At 41.3% G+C, this 13296-nt stretch overlaps 1 long non-coding RNA gene across 1 annotated transcript in view; it reads right to left on the bottom strand.

Moving 5' to 3' along the window:
* Nucleotides 1-3038, bottom strand: part of LOC123277845 (uncharacterized) — a 65185-nt gene extending 62147 nt beyond the window's left edge. The window contains exon 1 of the long non-coding RNA XR_006515080.2: nucleotides 2803-3038. This is a non-coding gene — a long non-coding RNA (uncharacterized lncRNA). The remainder of the gene's footprint in view (nucleotides 1-2802) is intronic.
* Nucleotides 3039-13296: the final 10258 nt, after the last annotated feature.

The following is a 13296-nucleotide window of genomic DNA, read 5'->3' as shown; positions in this document are numbered from 1 at the left end:
TTGCACCTGGCCCAGATGTTGGAGAAGCTTTGGGGACACCTGGCAGGAGCTGAAGTAGTAGCAGTCAAGGTATGGTCCCATGACAGCCAGGTGAACCAGCAGGGAAGTGACAAGGTATGTGACAGTCTCCCTCTCTGCAACCCTCTGGCGCTCTGCATCAGTCTCCAGAGCCTGAAAGGAAGATGGCTTCTACTTCATTCACTTCCTTCTTCCAAACTCATGCAAAATATTTCCTGTGGCTCACACTGAATCAAAACTATGCAAGGAAAGAAATTGTGGGAAATGGGGCTTTAGCTTGTCTACTTGACACAGGACAAATCCACCAGCAATTCTCTTTCTAACTGCATAATTTTTCATGCTCAAAGATGTTTATCCCAACACTGTTTGTCATTGGAAAGAATTAGGGAAATAAATGGATAAATAAGAATATCTCCATACAATAGAACTCTATACAGCCTCTTAATAAGAAGAAAGCATACCTGCAAATAATAAGTTGCAAGGGTATTTATAATGTAAAGTAAAATAGAAAGTTGCAGAAAATGATGTTAAATATGATACAATTTTTGTTTAAAAGTAAGCAAATAAATGTTTGATGAGCATGAAAAGATTCATAAAAAGTAACAGTGGTTACCTCTGGGCAATGAGAATGGGAGGCAGAGGGAAAAGGAAAGAAGCACTCTCCCTTTTTTACTTTATATATTTATGTATCCTTTAATTTCAGTAGCAAAAAAATGTATTATTTTTGTAATAAGAAACCCAATAAAGACTTTAAAAGAAAGAGACTAAATACCTAAAAATGTAAATCATGGGAATCGATAAAATGCTAACAAAAATATTTGAGAATCCTAGGCTCTGTACTCTATGTGTTTAATACAATCTCATCTATTAGGATAAATGAAGTTAGTAACTATTATTATTATTATTAATTTTATTTGGTTAGTCCAAAGAGGCTTTTTGGTGACCCACATCTCTACCTCTTTCCTGCAAGCTGAAAGACCTAAAAGAAGTGATTTTTAAATATAGAGAAATCTAGATAGCGTTTTGTAATTTTGCTGCACTGAATAAACAGCAGAATTGCCTATTCAAACTTGGAACCCCAGGAAGTGCATAATTTTGTAAATGTTGAATCTTCAGATAAGAATTTCCCGAAAGATGTGTGCACTGAGGCACTTGAAGGAAGGGGATTTCCCTGCAGCAATGCTCACTCGGGTGCCTGAGGTCAAGGAACGTGTTTTAATCTCTCCTTGGCACTGCTGACAATACCTGGCCCTTTCAGTCAACAAATACTCATTAACTGTCTACCAAGTGTCAGGCAGTGCAGGAAAGAGCAGTGAGAAAGGCTCACAGGGGCTCTGCCCTATTGAAACTGTTAAGGTCTGTTGGGAATAAATAGACATTAATAAGTGGTTTGTGTATTTCAAAAGAGAGCCAAGAGGGTGCCACAGGAGCAACCCACCAGCAAACTTAGTCTATCAGGGTAATCAGAGAAAAGCTCGGTAAAGTGTGCAAAGCTTATTTGAGGGCCTTGAACATGGGAGAGACTGTTGCCAAAACACTCCCTTCACAAAAGGGATCAGGGAGCTGTGAAGCCACAGGAGGTAATAGTAAATTATCATAATACTTTTAATAGAAACCTTGGAAGAAACAAAGTTTGTCTTCTTTCACTCCACTGACATCGTGCCTGTGTTTGGTGCCGGGAACTGTAATAGATGTGTCCAACCTGAAGGAGCGCATTCCTTCACTTGTCATTGAGGCCACAAACATTTATTGGACTTACTATACACCAGGGACTGTTTTAAGCACTAAAGACACAACAGAGAACCCTGCCCTCATGAACTTACATAGTTTGGGCGTGAAAGAAAATAAAACACAAAAGGAAAACATTTATTATGTCAGATGGTGATAAGTGCAATGCAGAAAAATACAGCAGAAAAGGATATTAGGGAAGCTGCTTGCAATTCTAAGTAGGGTGATCAGGGAAGTCCTCATCAGCAGGTGATATTTGAGCAAAGATTTGAAGGACTCAAGGGAGCAAGTTATACAGCTATCTGGAGGAAGAGCATTCTAGTAGAGAGAACAGCAAGTGCAAAGATCCTGAGGTGGGATCATCTCTAGTGTGTTCAAGAGTCAGCAAGGAGTTCAGAGTCTAGCAGAAGAAATATGCATACGAAAAGGAACTATTTTATAATTCATCATGACAAGTGATGGTGCTGGATATTTTTGCTAATTAATTAAGGGAAGCCATGGCAAAATTCTGGTGCTGAGCTGTAGAGAGATTGTTTGATATTGCTGGAAGCACCTGGGCAGCAAGGTCAATGTTAAACTGAACCACTGTGCACATGAAAACTGAAAAAAAATTGATTTGGCAGCATTGGGATGGGTGTGGACCAGGTGAACCTGATCAGTTTCCTCACCTGAAACCCACATCACCTTTCCCTCAACAGTCTCTTTCCCTCCTTGTTCATTGTTCTTTCTTTGCTCATGACCTTCTGCTTTTTCGCTGATCGTCATCTCAGACTGAAGGTGTAGAAAAAAAGCACTGCATGGGGCAGCCAGACCCCTGGGTCCTCATCCCCATCCCCTTCTGCATCCCCACCACCATCCTTGATTAGCTGTGTGATCCTGGATAAGTCTCTGAATCTCTCTAAGCTTCCACTTCCTCATCTGTTTTTTTTATATCACTCACCAAAAAAAAAAAAAAATATGGGGATAATGACTTTAGCCACCTGAAGACAAGAAGCTCGAGGGATTCTAATTTCATAATTATCTTTTCTTCCTCTTTCTCTTTTGATAAGTTCCTACCTGTAGTTACTGTACATCCATCCTCCATGCATGCACAGGCAAGATGGGGGAATATCCTCCATCTGTGGGCTCCCGGCTCCAGCACAAGACTCCGCTAGTATGTTCGGACCCAACACTGTTGTATCCAATCAGTGGCTGACCTTGGTCCCCAAGGAGAAATTGTTGCTGATACTGAAAATGGCACTTTTAATGTGGGAGTAGAAAAGGTTTCTCTTCTATCCCCATTTCTAAAAGCATTTGACCTGTCGGGCCATCACTAACAATGGCTGAGGGAGCCTGAATTCTAGTTCTGACTTGTCTCGTGAGGAGTCACCAGTCTTGCAGGGTCTGGTTTTCTCAGTCAGAATAATGTCATGATTCATAGGTTCTGCCACCCATACCAGCTGTGACCTGGGAGAAAGACGTTTTGTAAATACAGGGCTCCCTGCCAATGCCTCACCCAGAGATGGTATAATGGGAACCTATTCACCCAGGTAAAAACAAGGCCCCTTGTAGCCACAGTTTGCCCTTCTGGGGTCAGGTGCTTCATCAAGTTTCTCCCTTTAATCATTAACACAAGAGAAACCCTAGGGGAAAAGTAAGTAGGACAAGTGCGTTGCCCAAAGAAGCAATTGGCACAGTCTGCATGTTGGCATGACCTTTGCCAGCTCTCTGCGGCTGAGAAACTGTGGTAATTATTCTTAGCATCTGATGCACAAGCATTTTTTATGAGTCTCAAAATGTCCAGTCAATAAAAAGAAAAGGAACAAGATCAGGAAGAGACTCCTTTGATAAAGGTGGGACCAGGAAGAGGACAGGCAGGAGCTACCAGCACATTCAGTCATTTTGTCATTTTTCACTATGGAAAGTGTTCTAGAGACCAGGGCTGAAACTTACACACAGACACACACAAACATACATACAGACACACACACATATACACATAAATGCACACAAACGTATACACATATTGATACACACATATTTCCTGCCTTCAAGAATTTCACAAGCTACCATGAGAGCTATGACATACATGGAATCAATCATTTCCACCCCAGGATAGAAGTTCAAAAGAGAGAATTTCCAAAGAAGTGGCATTTGAGCTGAGGTTGTCACTTAAAATTGCAAACTCCCTCTTCCCCTTGCCCTGCCGTATTTTTCTCCAGAGGAATTATCATCTTCTAAAATAACATATAATATGCTTGTCATATTTACTGTCTGTCCCCCTCGCTCCTACTGAAACTCTAACCAAAGCTGCTCCTTCACTCTCTTTCCACTGCACCCCTCCCAGTAGAGGAAAATGAAAGAAAGAAAAATTGGCAGGCTCTTATATTTGCAGAGCACCCTTGACTTTTCAGAGCAATATCCCATCCATTTTACGCTTGGAAGAGCTCTGTGAATAACAGAGATTATGTGACTCTCCCCATTCTGCTGAAGAAGTAAGACAGGCAAGGGGTGGGGAAGAGGATGAAAGGTCACTAAAGGTCATTCGCCTGACACCCATCAGCCTTATAGAGACGTCCTTAGTCTCTCCTGGCATATAGGAAGCACTCAAGCTACAGAAATTATCACTTCATTTTCTTGTATCATATTTTTCAGAAAAAAGGTATTAAATTATCTTCTTAGTACTACCAACTGGCTCTGTGAATATTTTTCTGACTCCTTTGCCTTTCCTGCCTCCCCACAGTGCCAGAAAACAAAATCACCCTTCACTTTAATGCCCTAGCTCTCACAAAGACCCAGGACAGTCTTTCTCCAACAACCAGAGGGTGGCATAGGCAGCTTCACTAATGCAAGACTCCTGTCTATTCCTTGCTCCTGAAACAATTTTAATAGCATGTATTCACTAACCACATTCTTAGTACAGTTGCAAGTTAGAAAGCCTGAGTTTTATCACCCTGACAACCCATTATTAGAATACTTTTGCTATGTATCATTACATGAAACATATTCAAACAAAATATAATATTTCTAAAAGATGAAAGGGGATTTTCTCAAAGAAGTTATGACATTTTTGCTTATTATGACTTCTTATTACTAGTAACTGATGACAATAATGGCAGGTTGGCATGTTACATATACAAAGAGAATTAGAATAACTCTTAGGAGCCTTCTCCAAGGACTCCTTATTTTTACTGTTTCTCCTGGATATAAATCAAAGTTTTCCCTGTAGGAATCCAAAGTCCATGAGGCTCTTCATGAATCGACTCCTGGCTGCCTACAATAAGAGGATTCGTTACAGGTTTAGGTGGGGAGAATGGGATCTGTAGATTTCTCAATTCCTCCAAGCTATCACCAATCTAATGAATAATTTTTTATCTGGACCTCTGTAATACTAGCTATATGGATTCTGTGTTTTCTCATGTGCAAAGTCTGGATAAGAATTTGCTTGCATTTTGTTGCTCTCTGCCAAAGACTGCAAGGAGCGACCAACACTCTAATATCCTGATACTGAGCCAACAAGATCCCTAAGGTCTCCATTTCTGTGGGCACATGGTCTGAGTCTGAGGTAGTAACAAGTCCACCAATTCCTTTGCCAGCACATACCAAGGAATGTCAGCTTCTCATCTTAGGATGGGGAAGTCCCCACTGTCCCCCTCATTGTCTCAGATAACACCACATTTTGTTTGAAAGTCTGGTTTTGCACATGTTACTCCTGACACTCTTGATTTTTGTACTAGTTAAGATATTTGGATGCAAGTATCAGAAACCAACTGAAATGAACTGAAGATTTTTAAGAAAGGGTTTATTGTATGGACTGAGGGGGTTCTCACAGAACTTGTTGGCAAATATGCAGCCAAACTCAGGGAGCACATCTCCTGAAGAGCTATCAGGAACCCCGTTTTTCTTCACCTCTCATCTCTGCTTCTCTCTACATGTCAGCTTCATATTTCTCTACCCCTGAAGAATTTTTTCGTCCTCAACTCAGTCTATATGGAAGAATATGGCCCACCATAGCTCCCAGTCATACACCAGCCCCTTAGAATGACCAGTCTTTCACAGCTGCAATTTCAAATTCCTGCAAAAGGGTCTAAAAATAGCCCAACTTGAGTCAGTTGGCCTCTGCTGTTGCAGTGAACTGTGGCTCTGAAGGTGGGATCCCCACCCCCCCCCCCCGGTCATTGAGCATCCCTTTCTGTCCTTTGGCCATAATGTACCCATTGCTGGGAATTAGATAATAAAGCATTTGAGAGTTTTATTATGAGCCTTGGCAGTCTATTCAAAGGTGTATGATGCAGCAAGAACTGGACTCAATACAAATATATAATAAACATGATTTTGGACTGTTATCCCCAGATATAATCTACTTCTCTTAAAATTGTCCTTATGTCCTTTATGTGTCTCTAAAGCACAGCAGACCTAGGTAGCCATGTATATATCATATGACCCAGACCTTATCTGAAGGTACAGTGGACAATCTACTCAATAGTCTCTCTAATCAGTTGACTCATATTCTTTCTCTAGAGAATTTTAACTAAGAAACACAGATACCATAGTCAGTTTCATGGTAAGAATTTGAACTGATTCATCATGTATATTTGGGGGCTGGTGACCACATAGAGCCCCTACAAACAGAGGAAGTTGGCTAAAAGAAGGACACAAAAAGAATCAGAGTGAAGTAGAGATGAATCAGACCATGGCACCCCTGAGACATGAGACATGAGAATGGAGCTTTGTTTCCCAGTAGCTTCTGTAGTCCAGTTCCCACTAGGTCAGGCTGCAATTCGGCTCCTATATCCATGAAATTGCCTATTTTATCTTTACCGTAAAATCTCCCACTTTTATTGAGCTAGCTTAAGTAAATTTCCATTTGCCACAACTAATCTCTGACTAAGAGAGCCTGATGGGGTGTCAGATGGGAAGTGAGGCCTGAAGGATGGGAGGGCATCTCATTAGCCATTTAGCTGAAGAACTTGGAAAAGCATCAACTCATGCACCTATCTACTCATGTTGGTTTCCTCTGTTTTCAGAAAATGAAGTTTTCAGGGTCCCTTAAACACTTCCAACCTGTTTTCTAAGCCTCATCAAGACCTACTGGTGAGAAGCTATTGTGTGTTGAAACAGTAATACAGTTTCTCCTGGGCAAGCTTGGCTATCCTCACCTGGCTGAAAGGTCATCTAGAAGAACTTTCAAGTCTGATATGTAGCACTAAGCAGCTGCTACTCCAACCATTCCACAATCTCCCTTCCTTTCTTTATTTCTTTCTTCCTTCTGTTCTTTCTTTCTTTTTCTTCCTTCCTTCCTGTCAACCATTATTTTCGTTACTAGAGGATAAGGATTCAGTGATGACAAAAGAGACACAGCCCCTGCCCTGGGGGAGTTTATAATACAGTTGGGAAAATAGATAGTAATTAATTATTAAATAATTACTCAAGAATGCAAAATTACATTTGTGTCAAGTGCTACAAAGGAGAGACATACATAGCTATGAAAGTAAATAAGAGGCTCACATAATCCCATCAGGGAAGTCCTGGGAGGCTTCCTGAGGAAGTAGGCTGAGACCTGAATGTCATTAGGAGCAACCCCTGTAAGAAAGTGTGGAGAGGGAGCAGGGTGGATGGCCTGGGCAGGTACTTGACTGGAATTAGCCGAGGTTATGTGTTTAAGAAGCTGGAAGGAACCAGTGTGACCAGGGCTTAGCAAAGGGGTACATGGCGCAATGTGATCACAGAGCAGTTGGTTGCAGCCGGATTGAGTAGGGTTTTACAAGCCATGTTCAGGGTTTGGTCTTCACCCTAAGAGTAACCAAAACCATATGCTCCAAAGCTTCAGGTGGACTCATAGGTTATTGGAGGAAAATGCCTTGTTATCCTATAGGAACATTCAACGTTTCCTGTTCTCCAACATTCACAGCCTTTACCAGTTTCTCAAGTGCTGGTAGTTTAATAAAATATGCCGAAACTGAAAGTGAATCGCATTGACTCTATGTCTATAGAGGGCTCTGCTACCCAGGACATGTTAGCTCAGGGCCAATCTCCCTCACCGTAAAAAAAGTTCTCCCTCGAGAAACCATTAGTAAATGTAAAGACAGACTCTTACCTTCATTCCTAACTGGCCACGCATCTGGCACCCAGTAAGACCTCAATTGGATTACAAGAGTCCTGAACTACTGCTCAAATTGTGTCTTCAAGAAAGAGGCCAGGATGTCAGAGGAGCACAGAGGCTCATGGAAGTTCCTACAGAAATGTGAAAAAAGCAAAGTTGACCTCATTCAATTAATAATTACATTAGTAGAGTTCTCACTACACATAGAGATTTTTGTTAAGAGCCAAAAATCAATTCAGCCAAGGAGACAGCCACATTTTTAAAAATACAATATAATGTGACATGGGCCGAGATGGTGGAATGAATTGAGAACTAGGGAGGAAAAGAGGAAGTAATTAGTCCTGCTGAGTATCTGGGAGGCTCTAGTACAGATTGCAGTGGAAGTGGGAGGGCCTGGGAAGCAATGGCAGGGAACCCGTAGACTGAGAGATTGAATGGAATTTCTTGAGTGGGAGGAATGGGAGTGGCACAGAGATGGATATTGGCCCAAGAGAGACAGTGGCAGGAAAAGTTTTCTAGAGCAAGTGACAGTTGGGCTAGACATTGATTGATAAGGGGAAGTTCACCAAACAGAAAAGACACCAAACACCAGTCTAAATATTGATGTGAAGGTATTTTTTAGAATGATTAACATTTGAATCAGCTGGCTTTGAATAAAGCAGATTACCCTCCACAACGTGGGAGGGCACCATCAAACCAGTTGAAAGCCTTAAAAGAAAAAACACATTTCCCAAAAAAGAAGGAATTCTGCCTCCAGACTGCCTTTGGACTGAAGACTACAACATCAGTTCTTCCTTTGGTTTCCAGCCTGCTGGTCAGCTTTGCAGATTTCAAACTTACCAGCCCCTACAATCTTGTGAGTCAATTCCTTCAAAAAAATGATAGATGGTAGATATAGATAGATAGATAGAGAGAGAGAGAGAGGGATGATAGATATAGAGATCCTATTGATTCTGTTTCTTTGGAGAATGCTAACTAAGACAGGGCCTTAAAATCACCATCATCTAAGCATTTAAAAACGATCATCTAACAGCTCACCTGATAGAAGAGTCCAGCACAGTGGGAAACTAACCTTGTAATGAATAAAAGTGTGGCTCTGAAGACAGACTGCCAACATGCAATTCTGGTTTTGCTACTGGCTATCTGTGTGATTTGGGGACAACTTTCTTAACCTCCCCATGCCTCGAACTCCTTATGTGCAAATGGGAGATTATATCAGTATTTACCTCAAAGGCCTGCTGTGAGGATTGCTCGGAAGAATGCATGTAGAATGCTCAGACTAATGCCTGGGCAGGTAGTAAGTCTCAACAGATGTCAGTAAGTATTTGTTTGCTAGGGCTGCTGTAACAAAGTACCACAAACTGAGTGGCTTAAACAACAGAAGTTAATTTTCTCACAGTTCTGGAGGCTAGAAGTCCAAAATCAAAGTGTCAGCTGGATTGGTTCTTTTTGAGGGCTGTGAAAAGAAAGCATCCACTCCAGGCCTCTCTCCTTGGCTTGTGGATGGCCATCTTCTCCCTGTGTCTTCTCTCATCATCTTCCCTCTATGCATGTCTGCCTCTGTGTCAAAATGTCCCCTTATTATAAGGACACCAGCCATATTGGATTAAGAGCCCCTCTAATGACCTCACTTTTACTTGATTTTCTCTGTAAAGATCCTGTCTTCAAATAAAGTCACATTCTGGGGTACTTGGTGTTTGGACTTCAGAATGTGAATTTGGCAGGGGATTAAACGAGTAAGAACTCAACCAATAACACAGGAATTATAATACCCTTGGGTTCACCTACACAATAAGTTCTTTGTTTCCTGTTGTAGATTGGGTTTCCCCTGAATCGGATGCTGAGACAGGGGTTTGAGAGTAAGTGGTTTACTTGGGAGGTGATTTCAGGAAGTACAGGTAGGGAAGAGGGGAAGTGAGACAGAGAAGAGAAGGAAGCCAGAACAGGACATGTTAATGAGAAGCTTCCTGATATTGTAACTGAGGCAACGACCCACTGGGGCCTCTGGAAGACAGCACAGAGCACACCTCAGAGTTGGCCCATCCCAGGAACGAAGAGTCTGGGAATTTACTCACAAGAAGTCCTGTCACTATTTGATTGAAGACTGCTCCTAAGGCTTTAACTCCCTGGCCTGCCAAGCTAGAAGGCAAGTCCTCAGGAAAAGAATGGCCAGTATTTTTAGTAGGAATCTCACAGGTGGTGTGTGCTGGAGCTGTCAGAGCTGCGGGGCTATAAGAAGGGCTCTGACAGGGGCTGGCCCCGTGGCCGAGTGGTTAAGTTCGCGCGCTCCGCTGCAGGCGGCCCAGTGTTTCGTTGGTTCGAGTCCTGGGCGCGGACATGGCACTGCTCATCAGACCACGCTGAGGCAGCATCCCACATGCCACAACTAGAAGAACCCACACCGAAGAATACACAACTATGTACTGGGGGGCTTTGGGGAGAAAAAGGAAAAAAATAAAATCTTTAAAAAAAAGAAGGGCTCTGACAGCATCTACCATGTTGCTATACACAGCTGTAGGTCACACCAAGATGGAGCCAAGACCTCATACTAAATGGAGGATAGGTGGAAGATTTGACTCTTTTGAGCCACAGGTGCCATCTCTCCTTGGCTGTGTATTCAACCAATATCTCAATAATGGATAAAAAGATGCAGTGAAATCTTGTTGTATTGGGAAGCAATAACAATTCCTATTCCTTTTAGACTCTCTCAGCTTCTCCACAGACCTAAAAATCCATAGCATTGATTTTTATTGCTAAGCCAAAACACTCTACCTTATTGGTGAATGATGCAGCCTGTGTAAAGGATCCTGTGTCTTCAGGTCAGTGAGCTGAGAGTAGAGACATCATACTGTTAATTTTCCTTTTTGCAAACAAAAGTTTCAGTCCAAAACTGCTTTCCATCCTCCGTTTTCTTTCTCTCTCTCTCTCTTCATTGCCACTTCAAAGATTTTTCTGGCTTCTTCTGTTCTCTTAAGACTTGCTTATGTAACTTCCTCACACTCTATTATTGCCAGCAATTAATATTTACTGCCACAAAATGGTGACAGGTTGTACATAGCAGACTAATTCCAGTGACCCTCTTCCTTCCATCAAACCCTAATTCTTCCTCCATCCTATCTGCTCTTCTCATATGCTGAGTCATATTCTAGTGATATAGTGACACTATTAATAATCTTTCACATTTTTATAGCTCAGGAAATTGGAGAGCCAAGGTTAGAAAAGTTTGGAAAGGTCATCTAGTCCAGAAACTATGCTACTGTCTATATATAATTCCCTTTTATCTGAGACAGGAGTTGCAAACTCATAAACCACAAGAGAAATCCAGGCAGCAGATATGTTTTGTTTAGCACATGCAAGATTTTAAAAATCAAGAAACTTCCCATTTGAAAAATTCATTTTCAAACTTCTTGAAAAAAAATAAACAAAACAATCTTGCTGCAACATATGGTAACACTCGGGTAGAGCTGAGAGGCAGTTGCTCCTTTAGACAGAACAGGGCCTCTTGCATTCATGATTCCCTACCCCTTCCTACTGAATGATCTTCAGCCCATATTGCTCAGTTGCTTGGCTCTTGATGTTTGAATCTTCTGCAAACATCCCAAAGAATCCCATAAGTGTCTGCTTGAGCACGCTAGGGGAAAAGGAGCTCACCATCAACGCAACCCATTACCTCTTGAATAGTTCCTTCCAGAGCTCTTCCTTAAACTCTGAAAGCCAAAGCATCCACCACTGGCCCTAGCCTATCTTCTTAACACTAAGCAGAGGAAGAGATTCCCTGCTGAGTTTTCTCCAAAGTAAGCATCCCCAGTTCCCTGTCTATCTTGTTTCTAGTTCCTCCACCATCTTGGTTTTTATTATCTGGACATGGTCCACTCTGTTTTTATTCCTTGTCACATGGACAAGTAGCGGAAGCTCAGTGCCTGCCTTCCTGAAGTTCCCAGTCCAGCGGGAAGACAATCTTACTCACCAATATCCCAAAGAAATGCAAACTTGCACTGTGATGTACACAAAATGAATTCCAGGCAAATCCAAGAATTCAGATGTGAAAAGAAAATGAAATTTTAACAAATTTAAAGGAAAACATGGGTGAATAATTTGACTATCTTAAAGAGGCCTTTCTAATGATAACAGGAAACCTCAAAGCTACAAAGGAAAAGATAGATGAATCTAACCACATCAAATTTTAACATTTTTGGCAGCTAAAAGCACCATAAACAAAACCAAAAGACAAACTTGGGAAAATATTTGCCACACAAACAACAGACAAAGGACTGATTTTCCCAATATACAAATTACTGTTACCATTCAATCAACAAAGCATATAAAAAATTTACAAAGGAAATATAAATGATGCAAACAAATGAGACAATTCTAAACCTCATTAATAATGAAAGAAATACAAGTTAAAATAATGAGATATTTTCCAAGCAAATATTGGCCACTATATTTTAAAATTGATACTCCCTGGTGCTGTCAATGCGTAGGGAAGGTGGCACTCCTGTTCACTGCACATTGAAACTACCCTTCTGCAGGGAATTCAGCAATAAGTTCATTTTAAATGTTCTGATTCTGTAATTTGAATTGTTCCTATCCTTTATTCTTTCATCCAACATATCCCCCCATCACAAAATGGCTTCCAGAACTAGATTGCACCTGCACCTTCCTGGATCCTCATACCAACTCCCTTGATTCTACTCAATGTATAATTTATGAGACTCAAGACTGCTGTTCTCCTGGCCTAGAGGACTTCCACACAGCTTGTCTTGGTTTTCCTAGATCTCATAAGAAATGCATCAGTGGTCTGGTTAACTCCATAGTGTCTCTGCCCAGGTTCCTGATAAAGCTGAAATCTGAACTGTCTGAAAGGAGTATCTTTCTACCCCAATTCTTACGGTAGATGGCAATTCTAACTGGAAAAAAAAACTGTAAAGAGTTGGAGCTCCTGGTGAAACTGAGTAACATCAGAACTAAGATAATTGTGTTAATGTCTGGGGTGGTTCCGTGCAATGTAAAGAAATAGAAAGTAGATGTTAATTCACTGACCACATCATATACAAGCGTCTTTTCTCAACAAAGACTAGTTATGTCCACTTGGTTATAATGAGATAATACCCACTAAATCCATGTTCCCCCAGCGTGTTTGGCTCATACCCCTTATCCAATGCTTGCACTCCAATGTCTGGGCAGCTCACAAGCCACACACAGAAGAGTTTTACTTTAGGTCATTTGTATTATGAAAATAATATTCATGCTGAAGACAGTTTTTCAAATTGTCTTTCATTCTCCTACTGATTGGGATTTGCCCTCTTTGAGGAATGTCCCCTTCCCCAGGTAAACTATGACAGTGAATAACGCAGCACCACCTTCTCAATAGCAACTTTAAAACACAGTTGCTATTTAGCTGCAGTACTTGGGATCATTTAGCCATCCCAGGCTTAATTTGCCCCATTGATAAAAAAAAGCCCATA

This window comes from Equus asinus, chromosome 17 (genome assembly GCF_041296235.1).
Source record: "Equus asinus isolate D_3611 breed Donkey chromosome 17, EquAss-T2T_v2, whole genome shotgun sequence".
Lineage (NCBI taxonomy): Eukaryota > Metazoa > Chordata > Mammalia > Perissodactyla > Equidae > Equus > Equus asinus.
Note: the sequence above shows the minus strand (reverse complement) of the source record. Positions and strands in the feature narration are given on the sequence as shown.